General features: G+C 33.9%; 1 pseudogene; it reads right to left on the minus strand.

Annotated features, from left to right (window-relative positions):
* Positions 1 to 7,358: 7,358 nt before the first annotated feature.
* On the minus strand, positions 7,359 to 13,719 carry LOC126772082 (uncharacterized; annotated as a pseudogene).
* Between the last annotated feature and the right edge of the window lie 1,615 nt (positions 13,720 to 15,334).

Raw genomic sequence — 15,334 nt, forward strand, 5'->3', positions numbered from 1 at the left:
TATCTACGTTTTGACACGTATTTACGACTTACCAAGGAGACCAGGACCCCCAATTGTTTAAAAAGTCGAGAAGGCCCAGTGGTAAGAACGCGTGAATCTTAACCGATGAACGTGGGTTCAAACCCGGGCAAGCACCACTGAATTTTCATGTGCTTAATTTGTGTTTATAATTCATCTCGTGCTTGACGGTGAAGGAAAACATCGTGAGGAAACCTGCATGTGTCTAATTTCATTGAAATTATGCCACATGTGTATTTTACCAACCCGCATTCGAGCAGCGTGGTGGAATAAGCTCCAAACCTTTTCCTCAAAAAAGGGAGAGGAGGCCTTAGCCCAGCAGTGGGACATTAACAGGCTGTTACTGTTAAATAAACATCGGGTGGTATGTATTGAATGTATGAACAATTTGACAATAGTCAAATTCAATCAACAAATCAACATCTTGGGGTAATAAATATTGTTTTTATATATCAGAAACATTACAATAATTATATTGAATTAATATAATAACGCGTCGGTTACATTTGATTACAGTTATTTCGTTAATAGACCACAGACGCGAACCAACATCGATTCTCGAGTGTAATTAATAATCCAATAACATGAAGAATATCTTATACATTGTGACTAAATACAGAATCATAAGATGAATAATTGTAACAACATTTATGAACATGTTACTTAGTTCGATTGCCTCGTTGGTCTAGTGGTGGTAGATGTAAGGCCGCAGACCCGGATTGTCCTGGGTTCAAATCCCAGGTCAGGCCAGTAAAAAGTTATTAAGTTATTATATCGAAAATTCTCAATAGCAGCCCGTAATGAATTATTTTCTAATTTATTAATTAGAATTAATATGGTCCGAGATGTAGCATTGAGATAATAGCCTCAGGCAGTTTGTTGGCTGGGCCGTTAACGTAGCGTTTAAAGGACCGATATGATCTTGTATATTTGTTTTTTTTTTAGGATTTTGTTTTAGCAATGCACTTACTTCAATAAAGAGTTCAGCTTGTATTTGGAGTGGGGGGAGTGGACAACACTATCCCAAGGGATCCCAATGGCTTATATATAACACAAATTACATTTTAATAAATAAGGATATGAACTCATGTACAAACTCCACATTTGAGGGCAAATGAGGTATATAATATTTTTTTTTTTATAGAATAGGAAGGCGGACGAGCATATGGGCCACCTGATGGTAAGTGGTCACCAACGCCCTTAGACATTGGCATTGTAAGAAATGTCAACCATCGCTTACATAGCCAATGCGCCACCAACCTTGGGAACTAAGATTTTATGTCCCTTGTGCCTGTAATTACACTGGCTCACTCAGTCTTCAAACCGGAACACAACAATACCAAGTACTGCTGTTTTGCGGTAGAATATCTGATGAGTAGGTGGTACCTACCCAGGCGAGCTTGCACAAAGCCGTACCACCAGTAAATATATGGTATATATCGTATAATATGTTATTATATTTACTTTAGGTTATTTCAAGCGAGAAATCGATACTAAAAATGGAAACATTATTAGTTAATTAGTTAAATGGCGCGTGATTAAAGCGCCACGTAATGGTAATTATTTTAATTGTGATATTATTTAATTATTTCCTCACATAATTTTGTAAGGTGCTTGCTATTTATAATTTTGAATTTATACGTTTAATTCCATTGTCACCATTTGTTATTTACGTTTCCATAAGCACTATTAATACAGGTAGCCTTGATTACATATGTAACGGACATAACATCTATGATTACTTGGTCGCAGCGCATTTCCCATTTAAGAAGTGGTTTATGCAACAGTGGCATTTACGGTCTATTTTCTGCATTATGTATTTACTTCGAAAGCTTGCTATGTTGTATGTAACAAAAATATTTTTTCTTAAAAATAAAAACCTATAAGAAAATTTAGTTATCTATGCTAATAAAAACAATTTCTGTCTGTCTGTCCGTGATTTCAAAATAACTGTCTGTTTGAAGTCATTATGGCTTAATTTAAATATTTGATATTTAACTATGTATAATTAAAACATGCATTATCTACGTTAAGATTTGAAATATTTTCGTTACAAAATAAATTACACGCTGCTGAAGTCATGTTTAGTTTAAATATGAGTGTAGTTTATTTAAAAAAACTTTCTGCGCTGTTATTAAAAGATTTACTTGTCTGCGTATTATCTGACATTATGAGACTTTCTCGTGCTCAGAATAGTTCCCAAGGGTGTGATGCGACGCTCTATAAAGGTTGTTATACATTTAAAGAATCGCAACTTATTGTATATCTTTCAAATTTTTTTATGAAATAGGCAGACAAATAGGCCACGTGAAGATACGGGGTCACCACCGCTCATAGACATTTTATGTCCGTCCGTAACAGCCTGTGAATGTCCCACTGCTGGGCTAAAGGTCTCCTCTCCCTTTTTGAGGAGAAGGTTTGGGGCTTTTTCCACCACGCTGCTCCAGTGCGGGTTGGTGGAATACACATGTGGTAGAATTTCAGTGAAATTATACACATGCAAGTTTCCTCACGATGTTTTCCTTCACCGTAAAGCACGAGATGAATTATAATCACAAATTAAGTACATGAAAATTCAGTGGTGCTTGCCCGGGCTTGAACCCACTATCATCGGTTAAGATTTACGCGTTCTTACCATTGGGCCATCTCGGCTTATGTAGGAACACAATTTATTTAAGAACAACATTTTATGTAGGAAATATTAACCATTCCGTACATCGCCATGTACACATAATGTGCCACCAACGTTGGGAACAAATATGTTATTACCTTTGTGCCTTTTGTTACACTGACTAACAAAAAAAACTGTAAAATATTAACAAAACTGAATTCCTTTTCAAGCTCGTCTAGGTAGGTACCACCCATCTCATCAGCTATTCTACCGCAAAACAGCAGTACTTGGTATTGTTGTGTTCCGATGTGAAGGGTGAGTGAGCCAGTGTAATTACAGGCACAAGGGACATAACATCTTAGTTTCCAAGGTTGGCGGCGCATTAGCGATGTAAGCGATGGTTAACATTTCTTACAATGCCAATGTCTATTGGTGTTGGTGACCATTTACCAACAGGTGGCCCATATGCTCGTCCGCCTACCTATTCTATAAAAAAAATCCACTAAATATTCTCATGAGAAACTTTATCGAAAGAGGAGCTATCAATTGGAAGACGCGTCAACTTTATTTATAACGGTTTTAAATATAAGGAAAAAAAGCCTTAGATTTTACAGAGAAAATAATTACTGGAGTAAAATAAAATGTGTTATTTGTAGGCGGACGACATATTTCTTATAAAGATTAAAAATAATTGTAATAATTTTACGTCAAATGGCATATTTACAAACGTAAAGCGGATTATTTAAAAATATATAATAAACTTGAAATTGTTGGTGGTGCTGGTCCAAATATTGCCCTGTGATTTTTTATCGATTATGCGTCGAGTCATATAAGAATCACCATTTGAAGTTTAATATTTCACAATATTTTAATATCGATAATATAAATATGGCTATCTTTCACTAAAACTCGCTTAAGGCACTTAATTTTCGGTGTCGTGATTTTGAAAAGACCGGTCGTGTATTACACTAGTATGTGATATGAAAAGTCAAAATTTGACGCTTATCGTAGTGGATATATGATTTGAAATTGATATTTATTTACGAGGCGAAATATTTATACTCGGATAATATTTCTTAAGCATTAATTATATTTTATATAATAGATGTATTTAGAACAGTTCCTAACGATATATTATCTCTTGCCCATTTATTCACGTGGACTTCCGTCTTATTCCATTGGGATGAAAGGGCAGCTTCGTTTCAATGTCACAATTTATTCTCCTTTCAAATTTAACTTTTCACGTAACGAGAAGAGCCAAACAAACTAATCTTCATCTTTATAAAATTCTAATTTATTTTCATTCAACTTAACTAAATATTTCGTCCGGATTAAACTAAAATAATGTGGTGATTAGTAAAACAATGTTGTCTTTTTCTTTCAAATATCTAATTAATAATATTAATAATAACAATTTATTGAGAAAAAACATAGCCTTAAATATAAATATAGAGTTTTTATATAATTAAGTAAAAAAAAGAAAAAATAATAATAAAATAAAAATAAAAACACAATTATAACATAGAAACTAGGTACATGACATGTCAAAAATAATTCTGTTCACTTCCAAATTAGGCGATAACCGGTATCTTGGAAGTCAATAATAATAGAAAAAGATAAGTCAGTTTTTAACTAAAAAGTCGCTAAGCAAGGTCAAATGTTAAAAGTAATAAGTAAAAAGGGACAATTTGTCCCTTCTTCTACTAAGCAAAAAAAGCCGAGATGGCCCTGTGGTAAGAACGCGTGAATCTTAACCGATGATCGTGGGTTCAAACCCGGGCAAGCACCACTGAATTTTCATGTGCTTAATTTGTGATTATAATTCATCTCGTGCTTTACGGTGAAGGAAAAAATCGTGAGGAAACCTGCATGTGTCTAATTTCACTGAAGTTCTGCCACATGTGAATTCTACCAACCCGCATTGGAGCAGCGTGCTGGAATAAGCTCCAAACCTTCTCCTCAAAAAGAGGAGAGGAGGCCTTTAGCCCAGCAGTGGGACATTCACAGGCTGTTACGGTTACGGTACGGTATCTACTAAGCATACAGCACCCCACCTTATTGGCTCCACTGGTGACAGCAATTGCGATTTAACGTGGAAATGCTACTAGCATTCTTGCCACCTTTTAATTCGATGGTTATAATAACAGCTGTGTTTATAACTTAAGTATTAAGTAGATAATTGATAAATATATTTATCATATTTTACATATATAGGTCTATATCCTGACCGACTTACACAAGCCCAATCACCAAGTAACATGTGCTCTATCCCTTTCTTAATAATAAAATTTATGTAACAACACCTTGGTTACAGTCCAAAATAATTCTCCATAAACATAAGTGAGTTTAATGGCTGTCTATTAATTTAAGGTAATATGTTGTACTATTGTCAGGATTAATGGGCAGTGGAAAATATATAGTGAGGAACTGTTGGTTATATATCTAACTATTGTTATATATAACTGTATTATATAAATTGAATTGAGGGTATCTGTAAATAACGCTTAATGTACAATCGTTGTTATACATAGATTCATGTTTAAAAAGATTTTCACACTACTGTTTTTGACGGCGTTCTTGGTTTATGGCTGTTTTTTATGCTATAGGTGGGTGGACGGGCACATGGGCCACCTGATGTTAAGTGTTCACTATCGTCCATAGACATTAGCGATATAGAAGTATGAGCCATTTCTTACATCGCCAATACGCCCCCAACCTTGTGCCTGTAGTTACATTGGCTTACTCATCCTTCAAACCGGAACGCAACAATACAAAATATTAATGATTAGCGCCCTACCACATAGTAAGATAATAGGCTAGTTAAAAATGCTATAAATCCCGATATCGCAGTAAGCATCTTGTCAGTTTTCTGTTAAGATTTTTTAGTAGCAGCTTGGATTATAAGAATTGGCAATAGTTCTCTCTTGTCTCAGTAAGCACGTAAAGCTGTTAGTCCTTTGGCTAATCTCCCTCCGGTCATGTCGTATACCCTAGTGGATTGAATTATTAGATTTATGGACTAGACAGTGCACTTGTATTTGTGTATCGCTCTATTGCAACTTTTGATATACTTTACTTGTTGGTAGGTAAGCAAGCCTATCTTGGTAGGTAGCATTCACTCATTAGATATTCTATTACCAAACAACAATGCTTAAGATTTATTCTAACTAAGCTTAAATTCGCACTACAGTAACAGCCTGTTAATGTCCCACTGCTGGGCTAAGGCCTCTTCTCCCTTTTGAGAAGAAGGTTTTGAGCTTATTTCACCACGCTGCTCCAATTTGGGTCGGTAAAATACACATGCGGCATAATTTCATTGAAATTAGGCAATATGCAGGTATCCTCACGATATTTTCCTTCACCATCAAGCACGTTTTGAATTATAAACATAAATTAAGCACATAAAAATTCAGTGGTGCTTGCCTGGGCTTGAACCCACGATCATCGGTTAAGATTCACGCGTTCTAACCACTAGGCTATCTCGGCTTAGTAAATTGACACTAAGTAATGTAATACATAGACAAGATCTGTTTGTTTGTTTTGCAGACAGTCAAATTCTATCCGATTTATATGTATTAGTAGTATTAATCCTATCTATTCAAATTGTACTGACAGTTTTGGAAATCAGCGCTTTTAACAAATCAAACTCGGGTATACGTAGATATACATATAGATAATTGATTCAATTTGATTAAAAGTAAACGAAGATATAAAAAGTAAAGCAAATATCCCGCTGCTGATCAAAGACCACTTTTCTATTGTATTGAAAAGAAGGTTTAGAGCTTATTTCACCACACTGATCCTAATCTGATTGATGGATTTACCTGTGGCAAATTTTCATCCGGTATTTTACTTAACCGTCGAGAACGAGATGAATTATAAACTCTTAAAAACTCAGTGGTTCACGGACCGTTATGAATCCACAATCAGCTAAAAGTCACGTGATCTAGTCAATGGCTCTTTTAAATAATATATTTAATATTTCCATTTGAACCCACTTAGATTTTTTTAATCAAACATAAACTCCGAAAAGGATCTAAGGAAAATTATGTAGATTTTAATTATAATAACTTAATATTGAAATCTTCTTATTGTGTGGATATTGTAAACTTTATACTAAATTTTCAAAGTTATGAACTTAGACTTCTTATTTTAGTTGATGTGGCGAGGTGGGATTCAATAAAAAAAAATACATGTCATACTTACACTTACTTACAATTTACTAAGCTACACTACACTAAAACAATCTACACAATTACTTATACTATATTTATTTACTTTTAATCAAATCAATTGTATAGCTGGACAACTTTTATTAAAATCACAACAATTACGAGTAATATGTCTAGAGAAAACTTTTAATTTACATTTACAAATTGATAATACTATTTCCTATTTTATCACATTTTTAGAATCATGCAACAATATTTTAAATTTAAACGTCACCATTAATGTTAATTTTAATTATAATTTATTCATATACTTAAGCTTTCCTTTAAATTGCCTATATAAATGATTAATGCTTTACAACTATTTTATCAGAATGTCCGTGGATTGCGAACCAAAACTGAAGAATTTCGTTCAAATATATTAATCAACGATTACGACATCATTCTAATAACCGAAACTTGGCTTACTGATGGCTTTTATGTCAGAGAACTATGCGACGACAGATGACAGAAAATACTGGAGGTGGAGTTATGATATGCGCCAAATCCATATTACAGCCTCAAGGAAGACCAGAGTGGCGTTCGCCCGGTGTTGAATCAGTTTGGATAACAATCCCTAAAAACGTCATGAAGCATAATCAAAGTTTACATATCGGAGTATTTTATATACCACCAGATATTGATCAAGTTAAACGTATTGAGACAGTAACTCCTTTTTTGTCATCCATGTTAATACACTTACCTGAAGATTACTTTATAATAGTGGGTGATTTTAATCTTCCCCACATTGACTGGAAGGGAACAGGGCCATTGCACTTTAATCGTGGATCATCATTGTTACAGACCGTATCAACTAATTTTATTGAAACCTGCAGCGGTTTTAACTTGAAACAATTTAACAAAATATCAAATTGTAGCAACAACATTTTGGACTTAGTCTTTGGAAATACTTATCTAGATGTTCAAAGGTCGAATCAAAACTTAGTTGCTGAAGATAAATATCACCCCAGTCTCGAAATTGATGCCTCAGATTTTCTATTAAGAGAACTTAATGTACCTCCTTTAAGTAAATTAAATTTCCAAAAAGCGGATTTTAATGCTATTAATGATACTCTCATTAAGTTAGACTGGCAATCTATTCTAAACGGTAATTCTATTGATGACATAGTTAACAACTTCTATACCATTATTAACAAAATAATAGACGAACATGTACCAAATACCACAGGCAAATATCTTAACCACTACCCCATTTGGTATAGCAAATCCCTAAGACATATAATTCGAGACAAACTTAAAGCTCATGCACGTTGGAAATCATCTAAAAATCCACGTGATTATGATGTATTTTCGCTATTACGATTCAGACAAAAGAAAGCTCAAAATAAGTATTACAACCAATTTCAAACAAAAATGCAGGAGAACATTAAAAAGGATCCAACACGATTATGGTGGTACCAAAAATACTTACGAAACTGTAAGAACGGCTATCCGAGCTCTCTTTCCTTAGGAGATCGTCAATTCAATAATCCTACAGAAATATGCACGGGATTCTGTGGGATTCTGTGAGTTCTTCGAAAGTGTTTTCGCCAAGCGTAATGGTAATGCTTACAGCACACATATCCAAGAGCCTAATACAAATGATACTATTTGTAACCTCAACATTGACAAAGAATTAGTTTATAAAATACTTAAAGACCTGGATATAAAAAAGGAGCAGGAAGTTATAGAATCCCAGCCATATTCTACAGTAAATGTGCTAAAGCATTGGCAGAGCCACTGTCAATAATATATAATAAGTCTGTCAATGTATTTAGCGCTTTTCCAACGAAATGGAAGGAAGCACTAATCATACCAATCCATAAATCAGGACCAAGGAATAAAATAGAAAATTATAGACCCATTTCCATATTAAATACAATAAGTAAAATCTTTGAAAGAATTGTTTATAAGGCGATCGTACCTATTATCCATAACTCAATACCCGTACAACAACATGGCTTTATGGAAAAACGATCAACGGTAACAAACTTATCACTATTTACTAATTTTGTTTACATGGCAATGGACAATAGAGAGCAAGTAGATGTAATATATACCGACTTTCAAAAGGCGTTTGACAGAGTAGACCATGATATACTAATGCAAAAGCTTCAAGAACTTGGAATCAAAGGTGACTTGCATAGGTGGTTTTGTTCCTATATATCAAAAAGGCAGCAAGCAGTTCTTATAGGTAGTGCTCGTAGTGACTTCATATACGCAACTTCAGGGGTCCCACAGGGATCACTATTAGGTCCGTTACTGTATAACGTATACTTGTATGATATATTTAATTGTTTTAAGCACTCTCGTTTTTTACTATTCGTAGATGATAAAAAAGTTTATAAAGTAATAAGTAGCACATCTGACTGCATTGAATTGCAACGTGACCTTGATAATCTTTCACATTACTACGAAAAAAATAAAATAACGATTAATATTAAAAAAACAGTAAAAATAACATTTTCTAGGAAGTATAAAAACATTGAATATAACTATAATATTGATAACAAGCCGATACAAGAAGTTAAATCAGTGCGTGACCTTGAAATTCAATTAGACTCTAAATTATTGATGGCAGAGCATATAGAACTCATTACTGATAAGGCATATAAGCAATTAGGCTATATTAAACGTATATGTCAATCTTTTAATAATATTGAATGCATAAAAATTTTATATTTTACTTATGTACGTTGTATTCTAGAATACGGTTGTAGTATATGGTCTCCGAATTATATAACTTACAAAGAAAAACTGGAGAGAATACAAAAAAAGTTCATAAAATTTCTTTGCTTCAAGGACTTTAAAGAATTTAACGATTATGTTGATATATGTAAACAATATAATATTGAAACATTAGAAACGAGACGACGACATTACGATATGTATATGCTACATGCAATAATAACCGGAGATATAGATTGCAACGATTTATTGAGCGTTTTGTATTTAAGAGTTCCTAATCGCCGCACACGTCACACAGCACTATTCCACACGCCTGAGCTAAACACTAATTATGCACACAACTCTGTCCTTAATCGCATGGTCCACACATATAATTCAAAATACTCAGAAATAGATCTGTTCAGCATGTCAAAACTAGCTTTTAAAAAAGCTATAATTAAAAAAGATAAAAATTCATTATAACACACACACACACACACACACACACACACACACACACACACACACACACACACACACACCACACACACACACTCACACTCACACACATACACATATTGGATTCCCACCCGTAAACAGTTTTACTTTTACTACCGTCTTCTAGTTATTAATATGTTTAAGTTACCTGTATATAATAGTCAATATATCAACTTATGTATAAATACTGTTGGATTACCAAATAAATAAAAAAAAAAAAATTCTTTATCAATGTTAGAAAGTTTACTGTTTCGATAAAATTTCATCAAAATTAATTCAAAGAATAAATACTGAAAACGTAACAAACAAATTAAATTTCCTTCAATAATAATTATATTATTACAGAATACGAAATTAATCATTAAAAAATAAATAAAACGGTAACTTTGAACGTTTCGAAAGAATGAAAATTGTCATTTAAACTTTGTAATTTGGAACAGTTGCGTCGGAAATGTTAATGAGTATTTGGAAAGACGTAAAAGAAAAAAAAAACTGAAAACAAAGTGTATAAGTACTAGTGGAGATATTGTTTGGAGCTTTTCTATTTTTTTATATAATAATAATGACCTGGGACATTTTTCACACACGGCCATCTGATCCCAAATTAAGCTTGTACAGAGATTGTACTATGGAAACCAGACAACTGATATATTACATATACTATTTTTCTTTTGTATACATACTTATATAGATAATTACACCCAGACTCAGGACAAACAGACATGTCCATGCACACAAATATCTGTCCTGGGTGGGAATCGAACCCACAACCTTCGGCGTGAAAGGTAAGCATCCACCAACCGGCTCGTCGTCGTCGTCGTCGTCGTATTTTGTTATATGCGCCAAGTTGCATAAAATATAAGTGATTCATGATAATTCGAATCGTTCTAAATGATGCTTTAATAACTAAGACCAGCAGAGCTGATTGTAATTATTCATTTTGTACTTAACTCGTGAAAAGACGATAATCGACTTTTACGGTTATACACGATTTTTATGAATACTTTATATATATTATAGAAGGTGGATTACCAGGGTGGCGGCGAAAATGACGATACGTTATATAAGAAAACACTTGTAATGCTCGTTACAACGGTTACAATACCAATGCCCGATATATTTAAAACTGGCGGTATTTATACAAAAACATCTTGACCTAATTTAATACTAAATTTACAAACTTAAAAGATAATATTAAACATTGTTTATCTTAATTATTCTAATGATTATTTACGGACAAATATTATTTAATAATACAGGATTATGTAACATTAAATATTAAAGATTAATATATTACACCGGAAGTTGATAAGCAGCAGATAACCTAGCTAGATCAGTAAAATAAGATTCTAGTAGCTTAATCCTTACATTATACATAATAAAACAAAATTATTATAGCATTGATTAATCGACATAATTTGAGAAAATATAAATAAACAATAAGCACTATTTATTAATTGCGCCGGAAGCTGACAAGCAGAAGGCGCCATTAATAAATAGAATAATATATAATAAAATGTTCCAAGTATAAACAAATATGAATCAACTATTTATTTGATCATGAAATTTCTAATTAAATTGTTAAACAGAAGTTCTATACTTATAAATAATCATCAAGATGTACCCGAACTAGCCGTATATGTAGGACCGGAAGTATTAATTGATAACATTCGGCCATCCTGTGTATGCCGTGTCCCACGGCGATCAGCGCTGCTATTGGCGCCTGGTTTGTCGCTGCTGTACGGCACCTGAAGTTGACATGTCTAAGCCGTAATTAAATCTTGTATTATCTAATTTAAGTATACAACTTTTATTTATCCTAGATAACACAACTTTTATTGGTCCTCCTTCACACAGTTTTTATTTATCCTATATCACACAGCTTTTATTTGATCTACATCACACAGCTTCAATTTATCCTACATCACACAGCTTTTATTTGTCCTACATCACACAGCTTTTATTTGTCCTACATCACACAGCTTTTATTTGTCCTACATCACACAGCTTTTATTTGTCCTACATCACACAGCTTTACTTTATCCTACATCACACAGCTTTTATTTGTTCTACATCACACAGCTTTTATTTGTTCTACATCACACAGCTTCAATTTATCCTATATATCTTTTTTTTTTTTTATTACACAGCACCCGGCTTTTATTTAATGTAATTTATACAACCTCTATCCTAAAGTAGTTCGATTTTTTTTTATCGGATAATTGATAGAAAGAATGGATAAATATTTTGTATAACAGTTTATTTTTCTCAATACAATATTTGTTCTGCACAAGTTTTGTTCTATAAATCTCATAACTTTCTAAACTGTCATGTTTATCAGTAACAATTTCCGCGCGTGCTATTAGTCTATTCGGTTGCCATTCAATAACTTCGTTTCCGATATTAATTATTTTTAAAAAGCAATCTTTCGACCTTACAAGTCCCCCTAAAATTACATAGGACATACAGCCTAACTCAACATATACAGAACTCACAAGATATGTTTCATTACTATTAGTATCGAGATAAACTTGCACCAAAGCAGCACTTTGTTGTGGTATTATACAACTGTGTCTCAAATACACTGGAAATTTTGTTATAAAGTCTGTATCACATAGTTTTATATCACTAAGAGTACTATTAAAAGTATCACTACTACCAATAAATTTAACAGAATTTTGTGATATAATTAAACTGATATTAGGTTGATTTATCATTGATTGTCCGATTATTAAATCTATATCAGCTATATCGTAATTGGTTAATTCTACGAATCCACTTAGAACAACATTGTCTATGTGAATATCCACGTGGGATGTTTCCAAAGAGGTCGAATGTGCACCTCCAAAACCTCTCATTGTAACAACGGACGGCTGAATTTTTAATTTTAGCTTGTCAGCATATGCCATAGTGAGAATATTTAATTTGCTGCCCGTATCTATGTATGCGATGAGACTACAACCATTAATTGCTACTACCTTTTTATACAAATCTATGTATATGTTGTATGTTGTAAATAAAACATCACTTACTTTTTGGTGTGAAGAGCTGGCCGTATGCCAGCAGCTGGCAGACGTGTGACCCGGGCGATGGCACACCTCGCAGCGTGGCACCTTGCAGTCCTTTGCTTCATGACCTTCTCTTCGACAGGCGTAACATTTCTTCGGTTGAAAGTCACTCCCTCTTGCAATTGTAGCAACGGCGTCCGCTCTTCGCCACGTGGTAGTCGGTCGCGGATGGCTGGCTTCAATTTGTCTGTAGATTTCCAATGACGACAAATACCCGTAGTATAGTTGCTGTGGTGTACTGCATTGGAAAGCTTTCGCATTGGCTCTTATTTCCATGGGTAGACCGCGAATTATGCACGAAATTGCAGACTCGCCAATGATATTGCATTTTTTTAATAAGGAAACCTTCTCGTGGAAATATTTTGTCATAGTTTTCGTATTCGTTTTCTTTCTAGCAAGCATAGATTCAAGTAGATCCACAAAGTCAGTAGAACGTGGGAACGCGGTCCCTAAAGCGTCCTTACACTCCATCCATGTGAGGTCATAGTCATCCAGATCGTCATACCAGTCTCTAGCCGACCCTCGAAGACGTATCTGCATGATGAACTGTCGATCTCTGTTGTCCCATCCGTACACGTCGCCCAATTGGTCGATCCCTTGACGTTGCTAGATTTTTCATCCGGTCGGAACGTTGGAATAACCTCTGCATCGGCTTGGGTGACACGCCGCTTCTTATATCGCCTGTGTTTCTCCAAGATCTCTTCGTCATCGGATGAAGAAAAAAAAACTTGATGATTCGTCGCTGTCGAGTACAGCGTTCTCGCAGCGTCTCCTTTTCTTCGTACCAAGTCCGTCGATATATGGGCCAGACATTATCCCACTTCTGAAGTATAGAAGGTGGATTACCAGGGTGGCGGCGAAAATGACGATACGTTATATAAGAAAACACTTGTAATGCTCGTTACAACGGTTACAATACCAATGCCCGATATATTTAAAACTGGCGGTATTTATACAAAAACATCTTGACCTAATTTAATACTAAATTTACAAACTTAAAAGATAATATTAAACATTGTTTATCTTAATTATTCTAATGATTATTTACGGACAAATATTATTTAATAATACAGGATTATGTAACATTAAATATTAAAGATTAATATATTACACCGGAAGTTGATAAGCAGCAGATAACCTAGCTAGATCAGTAAAATAAGATTCTAGTAGCTTAATCCTTACATTATACATAATAAAACAAAATTATTATAGCATTGATTAATCGACATAATTTGAGAAAATATAAATAAACAATAAGCACTATTTATTAATTGCGCCGGAAGCTGACAAGCAGAAGGCGCCATTAATAAATAGAATAATATATAATAAAATGTTCCAAGTATAAACAAATATGAATCAACTATTTATTTGATTATGAAATTTCTAATTAAATTGTTAAACAGAAGTTCTATACTTATAAATAATCATCAAGATGTACCCGAACTAGCCGTATATGTAGGACCGGAAGTATTAATTGATAACAATATATTGAAACGTAATAATAGTTATTTTTGGTTGGTGGTAGCTTTGACTAACTCATCAGATATTATAAAGCAAAACAGCAGTACTTCGTATAATGTTGTGTCCCTGTATGAAGGGTTAGTGAGCAACTACAGGCACGAGCGTCACATCTTAATATCATACATATCATCTTAATTCCCAAGGTTGGTAGCGTATTGGCGATGGAAGGGATGGTTAATATTTTTTACAATACCAATGTCTATGGGCTGCGGTGGCCCATTTCCCCATCCGCCTATATATGCTATAAAAAAGAAGCCAATATTACTTAGTTTAGTTTTCCTTACAGAAAAGCTCACTTTCTGCTTCAAGTAGTAGATGTTGATGCTTATTACAATACATTTTATTTAATAATACCAAATGTAACATTGATTAAAAAAAAACGTTCTATTTTCAAAAAGCAATTCGCACGTTATATATCGTCAGCTTTTTTTTCGATATACACTCCCTGTGAACAGTAACGCGTGTGTATCCTCCCCATGTCCCGACAGTCAGCATAAATGAAAATTTCCCGCTGATTCAATCATTTAACTTTTCCGTAGTGTTTGTAGGAGTGACGCAACTTCATATACAACTAGCTAACCGTCCCGACTTCACATGGGTAATTTTTAAATTAGGGCCTCTCCGTGTATAATAAAATATTTTTATGTGAATATCTTCTTATGAGGTCGCGGGCTACCGTGCTTGTTTGTGGCTCAACGAAGAATTCTTTGGATCTCTGGTTCGTACGTCAGCATGACTCTATC

Source organism: Nymphalis io, chromosome 11 (genome assembly GCF_905147045.1).
Source record: "Nymphalis io chromosome 11, ilAglIoxx1.1, whole genome shotgun sequence".
In the NCBI taxonomy this organism is placed as follows: domain Eukaryota; kingdom Metazoa; phylum Arthropoda; class Insecta; order Lepidoptera; family Nymphalidae; genus Nymphalis; species Nymphalis io.